Source organism: Ambystoma mexicanum, chromosome 1p (genome assembly GCF_040938575.1).
Source record: "Ambystoma mexicanum isolate Mex_15411 chromosome 1p, UKY_AmexF1_1, whole genome shotgun sequence".
Lineage (NCBI taxonomy): Eukaryota > Metazoa > Chordata > Amphibia > Caudata > Ambystomatidae > Ambystoma > Ambystoma mexicanum.
This window is the reverse complement of record NC_090921.1, coordinates 1,025,994,269-1,026,015,968: the sequence shown is the minus strand read 5'-3', so window position 1 is coordinate 1,026,015,968 and position 21,700 is coordinate 1,025,994,269. Positions and strand designations below refer to the sequence as shown.

Genomic DNA, 21,700 nt, shown 5'->3' with positions numbered 1-21,700 from the left:
CTTTTGCCAAATGTACATTTTATTGAATACTTGGAAAGTAAAATACTTGGAAAGTAAAATAACAGACAATTTATAATTATATTATATTTCATCACTGAAAATAGATGCCTTTTGCTTTGAGGCTGTGGCCACGTTATTTTTCTGTCCAACACGAATCTTCATTGGTTTCCTGTCAGGTGTTTTGGATCCCCATCTCTTGCTATGAACTGGCAAAACAGCAGAATCCCCTTGACAATCTTGATTTCTCAAGGGAAATGAGAGAACACTATACACCATCCAAGATATTAAAATATTGTCAAGGCCCAACACGGCTGAATACTCTGAGGAGATGGCCTGTGAGGCGCCGCCTTTCAACTTTTCCCCCTTAGTATGGTGGTCATTAACATGCGGGAGACTGCGAAGGTGGTCATTTTTTTAATTGGGAACTGATGTGCTTTTACTCAATTCGGGAACCTCACAAGCCAAATTTGTAGTATTTTGCACGAATTGCAAGAGATGTTTACAAGTCGACGGTTGAAGTGGAAGCTCGTATTGAGTTTGCTAGAGAATGATTTGCCAAGCCTTCGAAAGCTCAGTTGGTAGAGCGGAGGACTGTAGTGGTAAAACAGGCATCCTTAGGTCGCTGGTTCAAATCCGGCTCGAAGGACTTTTGCCAAATGCAAATTTAATTGAATACTTGGAAAGTAAAATACTTGGAAAATAAAATAACAGACAATTTATAATTATATTATATTTCATCACTGAAAATAGATGCCTTTTGCTTTGAGGCTGTGGCCACGTTATGTTTCTGTCCAACACCAATCTTCATTGGTTTCCTGTGAGGTGTTTCGGATCCCCATCTCTTGCTATGAACTGGCAAAACAGCAGAATCCCCTTGACAATCTTGATTTCTCAAGGGAAATGAGAGAACAGTATACACCATCCAAGATATTAAAATATTGTCAAGGCCCAACACGGCTGAATACTCTGAGGAGATGGCCTGTGAGGCGCCGCCTTTCAACTTTTCCCCCTTAGTATGGTGGTCAGTAACATGCGGGAGACTGCGGAGGGGGTCATTTTTTTAATTGGGAACTGATGTGCTTTTACTCAATTCGGGAACGTCACAAGCCAAATTTGTAGTATTTTGCACGAATTGCAAGAGATGTTTACAAGTCGACGGTTGAAGTGGAAGCTCGTATTGAGTTTGCTAGAGAACGATTTGCCAAGCCTTCGATAGCTCAGTTGGTAGAGCGGAGAACTGTAGTGGTAAAACAGGCATCCTTAGGTGGCTGGTTCAAATCCGGCTCGAGGGACTTTTGCCAAATGCACATTTTATTGAATACTTGGAAAGTAAAATACTTGGAAAGTAAAATAACAGACAATTTATAATTATATTATATTTCATCACTGAAAATAGATGCTTTTTGCTTTGAGGCTGTGGCCACGTTATTTTTCTGTCCGACACCAATCTTCGTTGGTTTCCTGTGAGGTATTTTGGATCCCCATCTCTTGCTATGAACTGACAAAACAGCAGAATCCCCTTGACAATCTTGATTTCTCAAGGGAAATGGGAGAACACTATACACCATCCAAGATATTAAAATATTGTCAAGGCCGAACACTGATGAATACTCTGAGGAGATGGCCTGTGAGGCGCCGCCTTTCAACTTTTCCTCCTTTGTATGGTGGTCAGTAACATGCGGGAGACTGCGGAGGGGGTCATTTTTTTAATTGTGAACTGATGTGATTTTACTCAATTCGGGAACCTCACAAGCCAAATTTGTAGTATTTTGCACGAATTGCAAGAGATGTTTGAATGTCGACGGTTGAAGTGGAAGCTCGTATTGAGCTTGCTAAAGACTGATTTACCAAGCTTTTGATAGCTCAGTTGGTAGAGCGGAGGACTGTAGTGGTAAAACAGGCATCCTTAGGTCGCTGGTTCAAATCCGGCTCGAAGGACTTTTGCCAAATGCACATTTTATTGAATACTTGGAAAGTAAAATACTTGGAAAGTAAAATAACAGACAATTTATAATTATATTATATTTCATCACTGAAAATAGATGCCTTTTGCTTTGAGGCTGTGACCACCTTATTTTTCTGTCCAACACAAATCTTCATTGGTTTCCTGTGAGGTGTTTTGGATCCCCATCTCTTGCTATGAACTGGCAAAACAGTAGAATCCCCTTGACAATCTTGATTTCTCAAGGGAAATGAGAGAACACTATACACCATCCAAGATATTAAAATATTGTCAAGGCCCAACGCGGCTGAATACTCTGAGTAGATGGCCTGTGAGGTGCCGCCTTTCAACTTTTCCCCCTTAGTATGGTGGTCAGTAACATGCGGGAGACTGCGGAGGGGGTCATTTTTTTAATTGGGAACTGATGTGCTTTTACTCAATTCGGGAACCTCACAAGCCAAATTTGTAGTATTTTGCACGAATTGCAAGAGATGTTTGAATGTCGACGGTTGAAGTGGAAGCTCGTATTGAGCTTGCTAGAGACTGATTTGCCAAGCCTTCGATAGCTCAGTTGGTACAGCGGAGGACTGTAGTGGTAAAACAGGCATCCTTAGGTCGCTGGTCCAAATCCGGCTCGAAGGACTTTTGCCAAATGCACATTTTATTGAATACTTGGAAAGTAAAATACTTGGAAAGTAAAATAGCAGACAATTTATAATTATATTATATTTCATCACTGAAAATAGATGCCTTTTGCTTTGAGGCTGTGACCATGTTATATTTCTGTCCAACACGAATCTTCATTGGTTTCCTGTGAGGTGTTTTGGATCCCCATCTCTTGCTATGAACTGGCAAAACAGCAGAATCCCCTTGACAATCTTGATTTCTCAAGGGAAATGAGAGAACACTATACACCATCCAAGATATTAAAATATTGTCAAGGCCCAACGCGGCTGAATACTCTGAGGAGATGGCCTGTGAGGTGCCGCCTTTCAACTTTTCCCCCTTAGTATGGTGGTCAGTAACATGCGGGAGACTGCGGAGGGGGTCATTTTTTTAAGTGGGAACTGATGTGCTTTTACTCAATTCGGGAACCTCGCCGCCTTTCAACTTTTCCCCCTTAGTATGGTGGTCATTAACATGCGGGAGACTGCGGAGGGGGTCATTTTTTAAATTGGGAACTGATGTGCTTTTACTCAATTCGGGAACCTCACAAGCCAAATTTGTAGTATTTTGCACGAATTGCAAGAGATGTTTGCATGTCGATGGTTGAAGTGGAAGCTCGAATTGAGCTTGCTAGAGAACGGTTTGCCAAGCCTTCGATAGCTCAGTTGGTAGAGGGGAGGACTGTAGTGGTAAAACAGGCATCCTTAGGTCGCTGGTTCAAATCCGGCTCGAAGGACTTTTGCCAAATGCAAATTTTATTGAATACTTGGAAAGTAAAATACTTGGAAAATAACATAACAGACAATTTATAATTATATTATATCTCATCACTGAAAATAGATGCCTTTTGCTTTGAGGCTGTGGCCACATTATTTTTCTGTCCAACACCAATCTTCTTTGGTTTCCTGTGAGGTGTTTCTTTGATCCCCATCTCTTGCTATGAACTGGCAAAAATGCATAATCCCCTTGACAATCTTGATTTCTCAAGGAAAATGAGAGAACACTATACACCATCCAAGATATTAAAATATTGTCAAGGCCCAACGCGGCTGAATACTCTGAGGAGATGGCCCGTGAGGTGCCGCCTTTCAACTTTTCCCCCTTAGTATGGTGGTCAGTAACATGCGGGAGACTGCGGCGGGGGTCATTTTTTTAATTGGGAACTGATGTGCTTTTACTCAATTCGGGAACCTCACAAGCCAAATTTGTAGTATTTTGCACGAATTGCAAGAGATGTTTACAAGTCAACGGTTGAAGTGGAAGCTCGTATTGAGTTTGCTAGAGAGTGATTTGCCAAGCCTTCGATAGCTCAGTTGGTAGAGCGGAGGACTGTAGTGGTACAACAGGCATCCTTAGGTCGCTGGTTCAAATCCAGATTGAAGGACTTTTGCCAATTGCAAATTTTATTGAATACTTGGAAAGTAAAATGCTTGGAAAATAAAATAACAGACAATTTATAATTATATGATATTTCATCACTGAAAATAGATGCCTTTTGCTTTGAGGCTGTGGCCACGTTATGTTTCTGTCCGACACCAATCTTCGTTGGTTTCCTGTGAGGTGTTTTGGATCCCCATCTCTTGCTATGAACTGACAAAACAGCAGAATCCCCTTGACAATCTTGTTTTCTCAAGGGAAATGGGAGAACACTATACACCATCCAAGATATTAAAATATTGTCAAGGCCCAACACGGCTGAATACTCTGAGGAGATGGCCTGTGAGGTGCCGCCTTTCAACTTTTCCCCCTTAGTATGGTGGTCAGTAACATGCGGGAGACTGCGGAGGGGGTCATTTTTTTAATTGGGAACTGATGTGCTTTTACTCAATTCGGGAACCTCACAAGCCAAATTTGTAGTATTTTGCACGAATTGCAAGAGATGTTTGAATGTCGACGGTTGAAGTGGAAGCTCGTATTGAGCTTGCTAGAGACTGATTTGCCAAGCCTTCGATAGCTCAGTTGGTACAGCGGAGGACTGTAGTGGTAAAACAGGCATCCTTAGGTCGCTGGTCCAAATCCGGCTCGAAGGACTTTTGCCAAATGCACATTTTATTGAATACTTGGAAAGTAAAATACTTGGAAAGTAAAATAGCAGACAATTTATAATTATATTATATTTCATCACTGAAAATAGATGCCTTTTGCTTTGAGGCTGTGACCATGTTATATTTCTGTCCAACACGAATCTTCATTGGTTTCCTGTGAGGTGTTTTGGATCCCCATCTCTTGCTATGAACTGGCAAAACAGCAGAATCCCCTTGACAATCTTGATTTCTCAAGGGAAATGAGAGAACACTATACACCATCCAAGATATTAAAATATTGTCAAGGCCCAACGCGGCTGAATACTCTGAGGAGATGGCCTGTGAGGTGCCGCCTTTCAACTTTTCCCCCTTAGTATGGTGGTCAGTAACATGCGGGAGACTGCGGAGGGGGTCATTTTTTTAAGTGGGAACTGATGTGCTTTTACTCAATTCGGGAACCTCGCCGCCTTTCAACTTTTCCCCCTTAGTATGGTGGTCATTAACATGCGGGAGACTGCGGAGGGGGTCATTTTTTAAATTGGGAACTGATGTGCTTTTACTCAATTCGGGAACCTCACAAGCCAAATTTGTAGTATTTTGCACGAATTGCAAGAGATGTTTGCATGTCGATGGTTGAAGTGGAAGCTCGAATTGAGCTTGCTAGAGAACGGTTTGCCAAGCCTTCGATAGCTCAGTTGGTAGAGGGGAGGACTGTAGTGGTAAAACAGGCATCTTTAGGTCGCTGGTTCAAATCCGGCTCGAAGGACTTTTGCCAAATGCAAATTTTATTGAATACTTGGAAAGTAAAATACTTGGAAAATAACATAACAGACAATTTATAATTATATTATATTTCATCACTGAAAATAGATGCCTTTTGCTTTGAGGCTGTGGCCACATTATTTTTCTGTCCAACACCAATCTTCTTTGGTTTCCTGTGAGGTGTTTCTTTGATCCCCATCTCTTGCTATGAACTGGCAAAAATGCATAATCCCCTTGACAATCTTGATTTCTCAAGGAAAATGAGAGAACACTATACACCATCCAAGATATTAAAATATTGTCAAGGCCCAACGCGGCTGAATACTCTGAGGAGATGGCCCGTGAGGTGCCGCCTTTCAACTTTTCCCCCTTAGTATGGTGGTCAGTAACATGCGGGAGACTGCGGCGGGGGTCATTTTTTTAATTGGGAACTGATGTGCTTTTACTCAATTCGGGAACCTCACAAGCCAAATTTGTAGTATTTTGCACGAATTGCAAGAGATGTTTACAAGTCGACGGTTGAAGTGGAAGCTCGTATTGAGTTTGCTAGAGAGTGATTTGCCAAGCCTTCGATAGCTCAGTTGGTAGAGGGGAGGACTGTAGTGGTACAACAGGCCTCTTTAGGTCGCTGGTTCAAATCCAGATTGAAGGACTTTTGCCAATTGCAAATTTTATTGAATACTTGGAAAGTAAAATGCTTGGAAAATAAAATAACAGACAATTTATAATTATATGATATTTCATCACTGAAAATAGATGCCTTTTGCTTTGAGGCTGTGGCCACGTTATGTTTCTGTCCGACACCAATCTTCGTTGGTTTCCTGTGAGGTGTTTTGGATCCCCATCTCTTGCTATGAACTGACAAAACAGCAGAATCCCCTTGACAATCTTGTTTTCTCAAGGGAAATGGGAGAACACTATACACCATCCAAGATATTAAAATATTGTCAAGGCCCAACACGGCTGAATACTCTGAGGAGATGGCCTGTGAGGCGCGCCTTTCAACTTTTCCCCCTTAGTATGGTGGTCAGTAACATGCGGGAGACTGCGGAGGGGGTCATTTTTTTAATTGGGAACTGATGTGCTTTTACTCAATTCGGGAACCTCACAAGCCAAATTTGTAGTATTTTGCACGAATTGCAAGAGATGTTTACAAGTCGACGGTTGAAGTGGAAGCTCGTATTGAGTTTGCTAGAGAATGATTTGCCAAGCCTTCGATAGCTCGTCGCTGGTTCAAATCCGGCTCAAAGGACTTTTGCCAAATGCACATTTTATTGAATACTTGGAAAGTAAAATACTTGGAAAGTAAAATAACAGACAATTTATAATTATATTATATTTCATCACTGAAAATAGATGCCTTTTGCTTTGAGGCTGTGGCCACGTTATTTTTCTGTCCGACGTTATTTTTCTGTCCGACACCAATCTTCGTTGGTTTCCTGTGAGGTATTTTGGATCCCCATCTCTTGCTATGAACTGACAAAACAGCAGAATCCCCTTGACAATCTTGATTTCTCAAGGGAAATGGGAGAACACTATACACCATCCAAGATATTAAAATATTGTCAAGGCCGAACACTGATGAATACTCTGAGGAGATGGCCTGTGAGGCGCCGCCTTTCAACTTTTCCTCCTTAGTATGGTGGTCAGTAACATGCGGGAGACTGCGGAGGGGGTCATTTTTTTAATTGTGAACTGATGTGCTTTTACTCAATTCGGGAACCTCACAAGCCAAATTTGTAGTATTTTGCACAAATTGCAAGAGATGTTTGAATGTCGACGGTTGAAGTGGAAGCTCGTATTGAGCTTGCTAGAGACTGATTTGCCAAGCCTTCGATAGCTCAGTTGGTAGAGCGGAGGACTGTAGTGGTAAAACAGGCATCCTTAGGTCGCTGGTTCAAATCTGGCTCGAAGGACTTTTGCCAAATGCACATTTTATTGAATACTTGGAAAGTAAAATACTTGGAAAGTAAAATAGCAGACAATTTATAATTATATTATATTTCATCACTGAAAATAGATGCCTTTTGCTTTGAGGCTGTGACCATGTTATATTTCTGTCCAACACAAATCTTCATTGGTTTCCTGTGAGGTGTTTTGGATCCCCATCTCTTGCTATGAACTGGCAAAACAGCAGAATCCCCTTGACAATCTTGATTTCTCAAGGGAAATGAGAGAACACTATACACCATCCAAGATATTAAAATATTGTCAAGGCCCAACGCGGCTGAATACTCTGAGGAGATGGCCTGTGAGGTGCCGCCTTTCAACTTTTCCCCCTTAGTATGGTGGTCAGTAACATGCGGGAGACTGCGGAGGGGGTCATTTTTTTAATTGGGAACTGATGTGCTTTTACTCAATTCGGGAACCTCACAAGCCAAATTTGTAGTATTTTGCACGAATTGCAAGAGATGTTTGAATGTCGACGGTTGAAGTGGAAGCTCATATTGAGCTTGCTAGAGACTGATTTGCCAAGCCTTCGATAGCTCAGTTGGTACAGCGAAGGACTGTAGTGGTAAAACAGGCATCCTTAGGTCGCTGGTCCAAATCCGGCTCGAAGGACTTTTGCCAAATGCACATTTTATTGAATACTTGGAAAGTAAAATACTTGGAAAGTAAAATAGCAGACAATTTATAATTATATTATATTTCATCACTGAAAATAGATGCCTTTTGCTTTGAGGCTGTGACCATGTTATATTTCTGTCCAACACGAATCTTCATTGATTTCCTGTGAGGTGTTTTGGATCCCCATCTCTTGCTATGAACTGGCAAAACAGCAGAATCCCCTTGACAATCTTGATTTCTCAAGGGAAATGAGAGAACACTATACACCATCCAAGATATTAAAATATTGTCAAGGCCCAACGCGGCTGAATACTCTGAGGAGATGGCCTGTGAGGTGCCGCCTTTCAACTTTTCCCCCTTAGTATGGTGGTCAGTAACATGCGGGAGACTGCGGAGGGGGTCATTTTTTTAATTGGGAACTGATGTGCTTTTACTCAATTCGGGAACCTCACAAGCCAAATTTGTAGTATTTTGCACGAATTGCAAGAGATGTTTACAAGTCGACGGTTGAAGTGGAAGCTCGTATTGAGTTTGCTAGAGAATGATTTGCCAAGCCTTCGAAAGCTCAGTTGGTAGAGCGGAGGACTGTAGTGGTAAAACAGGCATCCTTAGGTCGCTGGTTCAAATCCGGCTCGAAGGACTTTTGCCAAATGCAAATTTAATTGAATACTTGGAAAGTAAAATACTTGGAAAATAAAATAACAGACAATTTATAATTATATTATATTTCATCACTGAAAATAGATGCCTTTTGCTTTGAGGCTGTGGCCACGTTATGTTTCTGTCCAACACCAATCTTCATTGGTTTCCTGTGAGGTGTTTCGGATCCCCATCTCTTGCTATGAACTGGCAAAACAGCAGAATCCCCTTGACAATCTTGATTTCTCAAGGGAAATGAGAGAACAGTATACACCATCCAAGATATTAAAATATTGTCAAGGCCCAACACGGCTGAATACTCTGAGGAGATGGCCTGTGAGGCGCCGCCTTTCAACTTTTCCCCCTTAGTATGGTGGTCAGTAACATGCGGGAGACTGCGGAGGGGGTCATTTTTTTAATTGGGAACTGATGTGCTTTTACTCAATTCGGGAACGTCACAAGCCAAATTTGTAGTATTTTGCACGAATTGCAAGAGATGTTTACAAGTCGACGGTTGAAGTGGAAGCTCGTATTGAGTTTGCTAGAGAACGATTTGCCAAGCCTTCGATAGCTCAGTTGGTAGGGCGGAGAACTGTAGTGGTAAAACAGGCATCCTTAGGTGGCTGGTTCAAATCCGGCTCGAGGGACTTTTGCCAAATGCACATTTTATTGAATACTTGGAAAGTAAAATACTTGGAAAGTAAAATAACAGACAATTTATAATTATATTATATTTCATCACTGAAAATAGATGCTTTTTGCTTTGAGGCTGTGGCCACGTTATTTTTCTGTCCGACACCAATCTTCGTTGGTTTCCTGTGAGGTATTTTGGATCCCCATCTCTTGCTATGAACTGACAAAACAGCAGAATCCCCTTGACAATCTTGATTTCTCAAGGGAAATGGGAGAACACTATACACCATCCAAGATATTAAAATATTGTCAAGGCCGAACACTGATGAATACTCTGAGGAGATGGCCTGTGAGGCGCCGCCTTTCAACTTTTCCTCCTTTGTATGGTGGTCAGTAACATGCGGGAGACTGCGGAGGGGGTCATTTATTTAATTGTGAACTGATGTGATTTTACTCAATTCGGGAACCTCACAAGCCAAATTTGTAGTATTTTGCACGAATTGCAAGAGATGTTTGAATGTCGACGGTTGAAGTGGAAGCTCGTATTGAGCTTGCTAGAGACTGATTTACCAAGCCTTTGATAGCTCAGTTGGTAGAGCAGAGGACTGTAGTGGTAAAACAGGCCTCCTTAGGTCGCTGGTTCAAATCCGGCTCGAAGGACTTTTGCCAAATGCACATTTTATTGAATACTTGGAAAGTAAAATACTTGGAAAGTAAAATAACAGACAATTTATAATTATATTATATTTCATCACTGAAAATAGATGCCTTTTGCTTTGAGGCTGTGACCACCTTATTTTTCTGTCCAACACAAATCTTCATTGGTTTCCTGTGAGGTGTTTTGGATCCCCATCTCCTGCTATGAACTGGCAAAACAGCAGAATCCCCTTGACATTCTTGATTTCTCAAGGGAAATGAGAGAACACTATACACCATCCAAGATATTAAAATATTGTCAAGGCCCAACGCGGCTGAATACTCTGAGGAGATGGCCTGTGAGGTGCCGCCTTTCAACTTTTCCCCCTTAGTATGGTGGTCAGTAACATGCGGGAGACTGCGGAGGGGGTCATTTTTTTAATTGGGAACTGATGTGCTTTTACTCAATTCGGGAACCTCACAAGCCAAATTTGTAGTATTTTGCACGAATTGCAAGAGATGTTTACAAGTCGACGGTTGAAGTGGAAGCTCGTATTGAGTTTGCTAGAGTTGATTTGCCAAGCCTTCGATAGCTCAGTTGGTTGTGCGGAGGACTGTAGTGGTAAAACAGGCATCCTTAGGTCGCTGGTTCAAATCCGGCTCGAAGGACTCTTGCCAAATGCACATTTTATTGAATACTTGGAAAGTAAAATACTTGGAAAGTAAAATAACAGACAATTTATAATTATATTATATTTCATCACTGAAAATAGATGCCTTTTGCTTTGAGGCTGTGGCCACGTTATTTTTCTGTCCAACACGAATCTTCATTGGTTTCCTGTCAGGTGTTTTGGATCCCCATCTCTTGCTATGAACTGGCAAAACAGCAGAATCCCCTTGACAATCTTGATTTCTCAAGGGAAATGAGAGAACACTATACACCATCCAAGATATTAAAATATTGTCAAGGCCCAACACGGCTGAATACTCTGAGGAGATGGCCTGTGAGGCGCCGCCTTTCAACTTTTCCCCCTTAGTATAGTGGTCATTAACATGCGGGAGACTGCGGAGGGGGTCATTTTTTTAATTGGGAACTGATGTGCTTTTACTCAATTCGGGAACCTCGCCGCCTTTCAACTTTTCCCCCTTAGGATGGTGGTCATTAACATGCGGGAGACTGCGGAGGGGGTCATTTTTTAAATTGGGAACTGATGTGCTTTTACTCAATTCGGGAACCTCACAAGCCAAATTTGTAGTATTTTGCTCGAATTGCAAGAGATGTTTACAAGTCGACGGTTGAAGTGGAAGCTCGTATTGAGTTTGCTAGAGAATGATTTGCCAAGCCTTCGTTAGCTCAGTTGGTAGAGCGGAGGACTGTAGTGGTAAAACCGGCATCCTTAGGTCGCTGGTTCAAATCCGGCTCGAAGGACTTTTGCTAAATGCACATTTTATTGAATACTTGGAAAGTAAAATACTTGGAAAGTAAAATAACAGACAATTTATAATTATATTATATTTCATCACTGAAAATAGATGCCTTTTGCTTTGAGGCTGTGGCCACGTTATTTTTCTGTCCGACACCAATCTTCGTTGGTTTCTTGTGACGTGTTTTGGATCCCCATCTCTTGCTATGAACTGACAAAACAGCAGAATCCCCCTGACAATCTTGATTTCTCAAGGGAAATGGGAGAACACCATACACCATCCAAGATATTAAAATATTGTCAAGGCCGAACACTGATGAATACTCTGAGGAGATGGCCTGTGAGGCGCTGCGCCGCCTTTCAACTTTTCCTCCTTAGTATGGTGGTCAGTAACATGCGGTAGACTGCGGAGGCGGTCATTTTTTTAATTGGGAACTGATGTGCTTTTACTCAATTCGGGAACCTCACAAGCCAAATTTGTAGTATTTTGCACGAATTGCAAGAGATGTTTGCATGTCGACGGTTGAAGTGGAAGCTCGAATTGAGCTTGCTAGAGAACGGTTTGCCAAGCCTTCGATAGCTCAGTTGGTAGAGGGGAGGACTGTAGTGGTAAAACAGGCATCCTTAGGTCGCTGGTTCAAATCCGGCTCGAAGGACTTTTGCCAAATGCAAATTTTATTGAATACTTGGAAAGTAAAATACTTGGAAAATAACATAACAGACAATTTATAATTATATTATATTTCATCACTGAAAATAGATGCCTTTTGCTTTGAGGCTGTGGCCACATTATTTTTCTGTCCAACACCAATCTTCTTTGGTTTCCTGTGAGGTGTTTCTTTGATCCCCATCTCTTGCTATGAACTGGCAAAACAGCATAATCCCCTTGACAATCTTGATTTCTCAAGGAAAATGAGAGAACACTATACACCATCCAAGATATTAAAATATTGTCAAGGCCCAACGCGGCTGAATACTCTGAGGAGATGGCCCGTGAGGTGCCGCCTTTCAACTTTTCCCCCTTAGTATGGTGGTCAGTAACATGCGGGAGACTGCGGCGGGGGTCATTTTTTAAATTGGGAACTGATGTGCTTTTACTCAATTCGGGAACCTCACAAGCCAAATTTGTAGCATTTTGCACGAATTGCAAGAGATGTTTACAAGTCGACGGTTGAAGTGGAAGCTCGTATTGAGTTTGCTAGAGAATGATTTGCCAAGCCTTCGATAGCTCAGTTGGTAGAGCGGAGGACTGTAGTGGTACAACAGGCATCCTTAGGTCGCTGGTTCAAATCCGGCTCGAAGGACTTTTGCCAAATGCAAATTTTATTGAATACTTGGAAAGTAAAATACTTGGAAAGTAAAATAACAGACAATTTATAATTATATTATATTTCATCACTGAAAATAGATGCCTTTTGCTTTGAGGCTGTGGCCAAGTTATGTTTCTGTCCAACACGAATCTTCATTGGTTTCATGTGAGGTGTTTTGGATCCCCATCTCTTGCTATGAACTGGCAAAACAGCAGAATCCCCTTGACAATCTTGATTTCTCAAGGGAAATGAGAGAACACTATACACCATCCAAGATATTAAAATATTGTCAAGGCCCAACACGGCTGAATACTCTGAGGAGATGCGTGTGAGGCGCCGCCTTTCAACTTTTCCCCCTTAGTATGGTGGTCAGTAACATGCGGGAGACTGCGGAGGGGGTCATTTTTTTAATTGTGAACTGATGTGCTTTTACTCAATTCGGGAACCTCACAAGCCAAATTTGTAGTATTTTGCACGAATTGCAAGAGATGTTTGAATGTCGACGGTTGAAGTGGAAGCTCGTATTGAGCTTGCTAGAGACTGATTTGCCAAGCCTTCGATAGCTCAGTTGGTAGAGCAGAGGACTGTAGTGGTAAAACAGGCATCCTTAGGTCGCTGGTTCAAATCCAGATTGAAGGACTTTTGCCAATTGCAAATTTTATTGAATACTTGGAAAGTAAAATGCTTGGAAAATAAAATAACAGACAATTTATAATTATATGATATTTCATCACTGAAAATAGATGCCTTTTGCTTTGAGGCTGTGGCCACGTTATGTTTTTGTCCGACACCAATCTTCGTTGGTTTCCTGTGAGGTGTTTTGGATCCCCATCTCTTGCTATGAACTGACAAAACAGCAGAATCCCCTTGACAATCTTGTTTTCTCAAGGGAAATGGGAGAACACTATACACCATCCAAGATATTAAAATATTGTCAAGGCCCAACACGGCTGAATACTCTGAGGAGATGGCCTGTGAGGCGCGCCTTTCAACTTTTCCCCCTTAGTATGGTGGTCAGTAACATGCGGGAGACTGCGGAGGGGGTCATTTTTTTAATTGGGAACTGATGTGCTTTTACTCAATTCGGGAACCTCACAAGCCAAATTTGTAGTATTTTGCACGAATTGCAAGAGATGTTTACAAGTGGACGGTTGAAGTGGAAGCTCCTATTGAGTTTGCTAGAGAATGATTTGCCAAGCCTTCGATAGCTCGTCGCTGGTTCAAATCCGGCTCAAAGGACTTTTGCCAAATGCACATTTTATTGAATACTTGGAAAGTAAAATACTTGGAAAATAACATAACAGACAATTTATAATTATATTATATTTCATCACTGAAAATAGATGCCTTTTGCTTTGAGGCTGTGGCCACATTATTTTTCTGTCCAACACCAATCTTCTTTGGTTTCCTGTGAGGTGTTTCTTTGATCCCCATCTCTTGCTATGAACTGGCAAAACAGCATAATCCCCTTGACAATCTTGATTTCTCAAGGAAAATGAGAGAACACTATACACCATCCAAGATATTAAAATATTGTCAAGGCCCAACGCGGCTGAATACTCTGAGGAGATGGCCCGTGAGGTGCCGCCTTTCAACTTTTCCCCCTTAGTATGGTGGTCAGTAACATGCGGGAGACTGCGGCGGGGGTCATTTATTTAATTGGGAACTGATGTGCTTTTACTCAATTCGGGAACCTCACAAGCCAAATTTGTAGTATTTTGCACGAATTGCAAGAGATGTTTACAAGTCGACGGTTGAAGTGGAAGCTCGTATTGAGTTTGCTAGAGAGTGATTTGCCAAGCCTTCGATAGCTCAGTTGGTAGAGCGGAGGACTGTAGTGGTACAACAGGCATCCTTAGGTCGCTGGTTCAAATCCGGCTCGAAGGACTTTTGCCAAATGCAAATTTTATTGAATACTTGGAAAGTAAAATAACAGACAATTTATAATTATATTATATTTCATCACTGAAAATAGATGCCTTTTGCTTTGAGGCTGTGGCCACGTTATGTTTCTGTCCAACACGAATCTTCATTGGTTTCATGTGAGGTGTTTTGGATCCCCATCTCTTGCTATGAACTGGCAAAACAGCAGAATCCCCTTGACAATCTTGATTTCTCAAGGGAAATGAGAGAACACTATACACCATCCAAGATATTAAAATATTGTCAAGGCCCAACACGGCTGAATACTCTGAGGAGATGGCCTGTGAGGCGCCGCCTTTCAACTTTTCCCCATTAGTATGGTGGTCAGTAACATGCGGGAGACTGCGGAGGGGGTCATTTTTTTAATTGTGAACTGATGTGCTTTTACTCAATTCGGGAACCTCACAAGCCAAATTTGTAGTATTTTGCACGAATTGCAAGAGATGTTTGAATGTCGACGGTTGAAGTGGAAGCTCCTATTGAGCTTGCTAGAGACTGATTTGCCAAGCCTTCGATAGCTCAGTTGGTAGAGCAGAGGACTGTAGTGGTAAAACAGGCATCCTTAGGTCGCTGGTTCAAATCCAGATTGAAGGACTTTTGCCAATTGCAAATTTTATTGAATACTTGGAAAGTAAAATGCTTGGAAAATAAAATAACAGACAATTTATAATTATATGATATTTCATCACTGAAAATAGATGCCTTTTGCTTTGAGGCTGTGGCCACGTTATGTTTCTGTCCGACACCAATCTTCGTTGGTTTCCTGTGAGGTGTTTTGGATCCCCATCTCTTGCTATGAACTGACAAAACAGCAGAATCCCCTTGAAAATCTTGTTTTCTCAAGGGAAATGGGAGAACACTATACACCATCCAAGATATTAAAATATTGTCAAGGCCCAACACGGCTGAATACTCTGAGGAGATGGCCTGTGAGGCGCGCCTTTCAACTTTTCCCCCTTAGTATGGTGGTCAGTAACATGCGGGAGACTGCGGAGGGGGTCATTTTTTTAATTGGGAACTGATGTGCTTTTACTCAATTCGGGAACCTCACAAGCCAAATTTGTAGTATTTTGCACGAATTGCAAGAGATGTTTACAAGTCGACGGTTGAAGTGGAAGCTCGTATTGAGTTTGCTAGAGAATGATTTGCCAAGCCTTCGATAGCTCGTCGCTGGTTCAAATCCGGCTCAAAGGACTTTTGCCAAATGCACATTTTATTGAATACTTGGAAAGTAAAATACTTGGAAAGTAAAATAACAGACAATTTATAATTATATTATATTTCATCACTGAAAATAGATGCCTTTTGCTTTGAGGCTGTGGCCACGTTATTTTTCTGTCCGACGTTATTTTTCTGTCCGACACCAATCTTCGTTGGTTTCCTGTGAGGTATTTTGGATCCCCATCTCTTGCTATGAACTGACAAAACAGCAGAATCCCCTTGACAATCTTGATTTCTCAAGGGAAATGGGAGAACACTATACACCATCCAAGATATTAAAATATTGTCAAGGCCGAACACTGATGAATACTCTGAGGAGATGGCCTGTGAGGCGCCGCCTTTCAACTTTTCCTCCTTAGTATGGTGGTCAGTAACATGCGGGAGACTGCGGAGGGGGTCATTTTTTAAATTGTGAACTGATGTGCTTTTACTCAATTCGGGAACCTCACAAGCCAAATTTGTAGTATTTTGCACAAATTGCAAGAGATGTTTGAATGTCGACGGTTGAAGTGGAAGCTCGTATTGAGCTTGCTAGAGACGGATTTGCCAAGCCTTCGATAGCTCAGTTGGTAGAGCGGAGGACTGTAGTGGTAAAACAGGCATCCTTAGGTCGCTGGTTCAAATCCGGCTCGAAGGACCTTTGCCAAATGCACATTTTATTGAATACTTGGAAAGTAAAATACTTGGAAAGTAAAATAGCAGACAATTTATAATTATATTATATTTCATCACTGAAAATAGATGCCTTTTGCTTTGAGGCTGTGACCATGTTATATTTCTGTCCAACACGAATCTTCATTGGTTTCCTGTGAGGTGTTTTGGATCCCATCTCTTGCTATGAACTGGCAAAACAGCAGAATCCCCTTGACAATCTTGATTTCTCAAGGGAAATGAGAGAACACTATACACCATCCAAGATATTAAAATATTGTCAAGGCCCAACGCGGCTGAATACTCTGAGTAGATGGCCTGTGAGGTGCCGCCTTTCAACTTTTCCCCCTTAGTATGGTGGTCAGTAACATGCGGGAGACTGCGGAGGGGGTCATTTTTTTAATTGGGAACTGATGTGCTTTTACTCAATTCGGGAACCTCACAAGCCAAATTTGTAGTATTTTGCACGAATTGCAAGAGATGTTTGAATGTCGACGGTTGAAGTGGAAGCTCGTATTGAGCTTGCTAGAGACTGATTTGCCAAGCCTTCGATAGCTCAGTTGGTACAGCGGAGGACTGTAGTGGTAAAACAGGCATCCTTAGGTCGCTGGTCCAAATCCGGCTCGAAGGACTTTTGCCAAATGCACATTTTATTGAATACTTGGAAAGTAAAATACTTGGAAAGTAAAATAGCAGACAATTTATAATTATATTATATTTCATCACTGAAAATAGATGCCTTTTGCTTTGAGGCTGTGACCATGTTATATTTCTGTCCAACACGAATCTTCATTGGTTTCCTGTGAGGTGTTTTGGATCCCCATCTCTTGCTATGAACTGGCAAAACAGCAGAATCCCCTTGACAATCTTGATTTCTCAAGGGAAATGAGAGAACACTATACACCATCCAAGATATTAAAATATTGTCAAGGCCCAACGCGGCTGAATACTCTGAGGAGATGGCCTGTGAGGTGCCGCCTTTCAACTTTTCCCCCTTAGTATGGTGGTCAGTAACATGCGGGAGACTGCGGAGGGGGTCATTTTTTTAATTGGGAACTGATGTGCTTTTACTCAATTCGGGAACCTCACAAGCCAAATTTGTAGTATTTTGCACGAATTGCAAGAGATGTTTGAATGTCGACGGTTGAAGTGGAAGCTCGTATTGAGCTTGCTAGAGACTGATTTGCCAAGCCTTCGATAGCTCAGTTGGTAGAGCGGAGGACTGTAGTGGTAAAACAGGCATCCTTAGGTCGCTGGATCAAATCCGGCTCGAAGGACCTTTGCCAAATGCACATTTTATTGAATACTTGGAAAGTAAAATACTTGGAAAGTAAAATAACAGACAATTTATAATTATATTATATTTCATCACTGAAAATAGATGCATTTTGCTTTGAGGCTGTGGCCACGTTATTTTTCTGTCCAACACGAATCTTCATTGGTTTCCTGTCAGGTGTTTTGGATCCCCATCTCTTGCTATGAACTGGCAAAACAGCAGAATCCCCTTGACAATCTTGATTTCTCAAGGGAAATGAGAGAACACTATACACCATCCAAGATATTAAAATATTGTCAAGGCCCAACACGGCTGAATACTCTGAGGAGATGGCCTGTGAGGCGCCGCCTTTCAACTTTTCCCCCTTAGTATGGTGGTCATTAACATGTGGGAGACTGCGGAGGGGGTCATTTTTTTAATTGGGAACTGATGTGCTTTTACTCAATTCGGGAACCTCACAAGCCAAATTTGTAGTATTTTGCACGAATTGCAAGAGATGTTTACAAGTCGACGGTTGAAGTGGAAGCTCGTATTGAGTTTGCTAGAGAATGATTTGCCAAGCCTTCGAAAACTCAGTTGGTAGAGCGGAGGACTGTAGTAGTAAAACAGGCATCCTTAGGTCGCTGGTTCAAATCCGGCTCGAAGGACTTTTGCCAAATGCAAATTTAATTGAATACTTGGAAAGTAAAATACTTGGAAAATAAAGTAACAGACAATTTATAATTATATTATATTTCATCACTGAAAATAGATGCCTTTTGCTTTGAGGCTGTGGCCACGTTATGTTTCTGTCCAACACCAATCTTCATTGGTTTCCTGTGAGGTGTTTTGGATCCCCATCTCTTGCTATGAACTGGCAAAACAGCAGAATCCCCTTGACAATCTTGATTTCTCAAGGGAAATGAGAGAACACTATACACCATCCAAGATATTAAAATATTGTCAAGGCCCAACGCGGCTGAATACTCTGAGGAGATGGCCTGTGAGGTGCCGCCTTTCAACTTTTCCCCCTTAGTATGGTGGTCAGTAACATGCGGGAGACTGCGGAGGGGGTCATTTTTTTAATTGGGAACTGATGTGCTTTTACTCAATTCGGGAACCTCACAAGCCAAATTTGTAGTATTTTGCACGAATTGCAAGAGATGTTTGAATGTCGACGGTTGAAGTGGAAGCTCGTATTGAGCTTGCTAGAGACTGATTTGCCAAGCCTTCGATAGCTCAGTTGGTAGAGCGGAGGACTCTAGTGGTAAAACAGGCATCCTTAGGTCGCTGGTTCAAATCCGGCTCGAAGGACTTTTGCCAAATGCACATTTTATTGAATACTTGGAAAGTAAAATACTTGGAAAGTAAAATAACAGACAATTTATAATTATATTATATTTCATCACTGAAAATAGATGCCTTTTGCTTTGAGGCTGTGGCCACGTTATTTTTCTGTCCAACACGAATCTTCATTGGTTTCCTGTCAGGTGTTTTGGATCCCCATCTCTTGCTATGAACTGGCAAAACAGCAGAATCCCCTTGACAATCTTGATTTCTCAAGGGAAATGAGAGAACACTATACACCATCCAAGATATTAAAATATTGTCAAGGCCCAACACGGCTGAATACTCTGAGGAGATGGCCTGTGAGGCGCCGCCTTTCAACTTTTCCCCCTTAGTATGGTGGTCATTAACATGTGGGAGACTGCGGAGGGGGTCATTTTTTTAATTGGGAACTGATGTGCTTTTACTCAATTCGGGAACCTCACAAGCCAAATTTGTAGTATTTTGCACGAATTGCAAGAGATGTTTACAAGTCGACGGTTGAAGTGGAAGCTCGTATTGAGTTTGCTAGAGAATGATTTGCCAAGCCTTCGATAGCTCGTCGCTGGTTCAAATCCGGCTCAAAGGACTTTTGCCAAATGCACATTTTATTGAATACTTGGAAAGTAAAATACTTGGAAAGTAAAATAGCAGACAATTTATAATTATATTATATTTCATCACTGAAAATAGATGCCTTTTGCTTTGAGGCTGTGACCATGTTATATTTCTGTCCAACACGAATCTTCATTGGTTTCCTGTGAGGTGTTTTGGATCCCCATCTCTTGCTATGAACTGGCAAAACAGCAGAATCCCCTTGACAATCTTGATTTCTCAAGGGAAATGAGAGAACACTATACACCATCCAAGATATTAAAATATTGTCAAGGCCCAACGCGGCTGAATACTCTGAGGAGATGGCCTGTGAGGTGCCGCCTTTCAACTTTTCCCCCTTAGTATGGTGGTCAGTAACATGCGGGAGACTGCAGAGGGGGTCATTTTTTTAATTGGGAACTGATGTGCTTTTACTCAATTCGGGAACCTCACAAGCCAAATTTGTAGTATTTTGCACGAATTGCAAGAGATGTTTACAAGTCGACGGTTGAAGTGGAAGCTCGTATTGAGTTTGCTAGAGTTGATTTGCCAAGCCTTCGATAGCTCAGTTGGTAGAGCGGAGGACTATAGTGGTAAAACAGGCATCCTTAGGTCCCTGGTTCAAATCCGGCTCAAAGGACTTTTGCCAAATGCACATTTTATTGAATACTTGGAAAGTAAAATACTTGGAAAGTAAAATAACAGACAATTTATAATTATATTATATTTCATCACTGAAAATAGATGCCTTTTGCTTTGAGGCTGTGGCCACGTTATTTTTCTGTCCAACACGAATATTCATTGGTTTCCTGTCAGGTGTTTTGGATCCCCATCTCTTGCTATGAACTGGCAAAACAGCAGAATCCCCTTGACAATCTTGATTTCTCAAGGGAAATGAGAGAACACTATACACCATCCAAGATATTAAAATATTGTCAAGGCCCAACACGGCTGAATACTCTGAGGAGATGGCCTGTGAGGGGCCGCCTTTCAACTTTTCCCCCTTAGTATGGTGGTCATTAACATGCGGGAGACTGCGGAGGGGGTCATTTTTTTAATTGGGAACTGATGTGCTTTTACTCAATTCGGGAACCTCACAAGCCAAATTTGTAGTATTTTGCACGAATTGCAAGAGATGTTTACAAGTCGACGGTTGAAGTGGAAGCTCGTATTGAGTTTGCTAGAGAATGATTTGCCAAGCCTTCGAAAGCTCAGTTGGTAGAGCGGAAGACTGTAGTGGTAAAACAAGCATCCTTAGGTGGCTGGTTCAAATCCGGCTCAAGGGACTTTTGCCAAATGCACATTTTATTGAATACTTGGAAAGTAAAATACTTGGAAAGTAAAATAACAGACAATTTATAATTATATTATATTTCATCACTGAAAATAGATGCCTTTTGCTTTGAGGCTGTGGCCACGTTATTTTTCTGTCCGACACCAATCTTCGTTGGTTTCCTGTGAGGTATTTTGGATCCCCATCTCTTGCTATGAACTGACAAAACAGCAGAATCCCCTTGACAATCTTGATTTCTCAAGGGAAATGGGAGAACACTATACACCATCCAAGATATTAAAATATTGTCAAGGCCGAACACTGATGAATACTCTGAGGAGATGGCCTGTGAGGCGCCGCCTTTCAACTTTTCCTCCTTTGAATGGTGGTCAGTAACATGCGGGAGACAGCGGAGGCGGTCATTTTTTTAATTGGGAACTGATGTGCTTTTACTCAATTCGGGAACCTCACAAGCCAAATTTGTAGTATTTTGCACGAATTGCAAGAGATGTTTGCATGTCGACGGTTGAAGTGGAAGCTCGAATTGAGCTTGCTAGAGAACAGTTTGCCAAGCCTTCGATAGCTCAGTTGGTAGAGGGGAGGACTGTAGTGGTAAAACAGGCATCCTTAGGTCGCTGGTTCAAATCCGGCTCGAAGGACTTTTGCCAAATGCAAATTTTATTGAATACTTGGAAAGTAAAATACTTGGAAAATAACATAACAGACAATGTATAATTATATTATATTTCATCACTGAAAATAGATGCCTTTTGCTTTGAGGCTGTGGCCACATTATTTTTCTGTCCAACACCAATCTTCTTTGGTTTCCTGTGAGGTGTTTCTTTGATCCCCA

At 41.6% G+C, this 21,700-nt stretch overlaps 4 non-coding genes across 4 annotated transcripts; all 4 read left to right on the top strand.

Moving 5' to 3' along the window:
* Positions 1 to 12,512: 12,512 nt before the first annotated feature.
* On the top strand, positions 12,513 to 12,598 carry TRNAY-GUA (transfer RNA tyrosine (anticodon GUA)). The gene is given in 2 exon segments: positions 12,513 to 12,549; positions 12,563 to 12,598. It is a non-coding gene; the product is annotated as a tRNA-Tyr (tRNA).
* A 1,807-nt stretch (positions 12,599 to 14,405) lies between these two features.
* Positions 14,406 to 14,491, top strand: TRNAY-GUA (transfer RNA tyrosine (anticodon GUA)). Its single transcript is given in 2 exon segments — positions 14,406 to 14,442; positions 14,456 to 14,491. It is a non-coding gene; the product is annotated as a tRNA-Tyr (tRNA).
* A 1,808-nt stretch (positions 14,492 to 16,299) lies between these two features.
* On the top strand, positions 16,300 to 16,385 carry TRNAY-GUA (transfer RNA tyrosine (anticodon GUA)). The gene is given in 2 exon segments: positions 16,300 to 16,336; positions 16,350 to 16,385. It is a non-coding gene; the product is annotated as a tRNA-Tyr (tRNA).
* A 3,743-nt stretch (positions 16,386 to 20,128) lies between these two features.
* On the top strand, positions 20,129 to 20,214 carry TRNAY-AUA (transfer RNA tyrosine (anticodon AUA)). The gene is given in 2 exon segments: positions 20,129 to 20,165; positions 20,179 to 20,214. It is a non-coding gene; the product is annotated as a tRNA-Tyr (tRNA).
* The last annotated feature ends 1,486 nt before the right edge of the window (positions 20,215 to 21,700 follow it).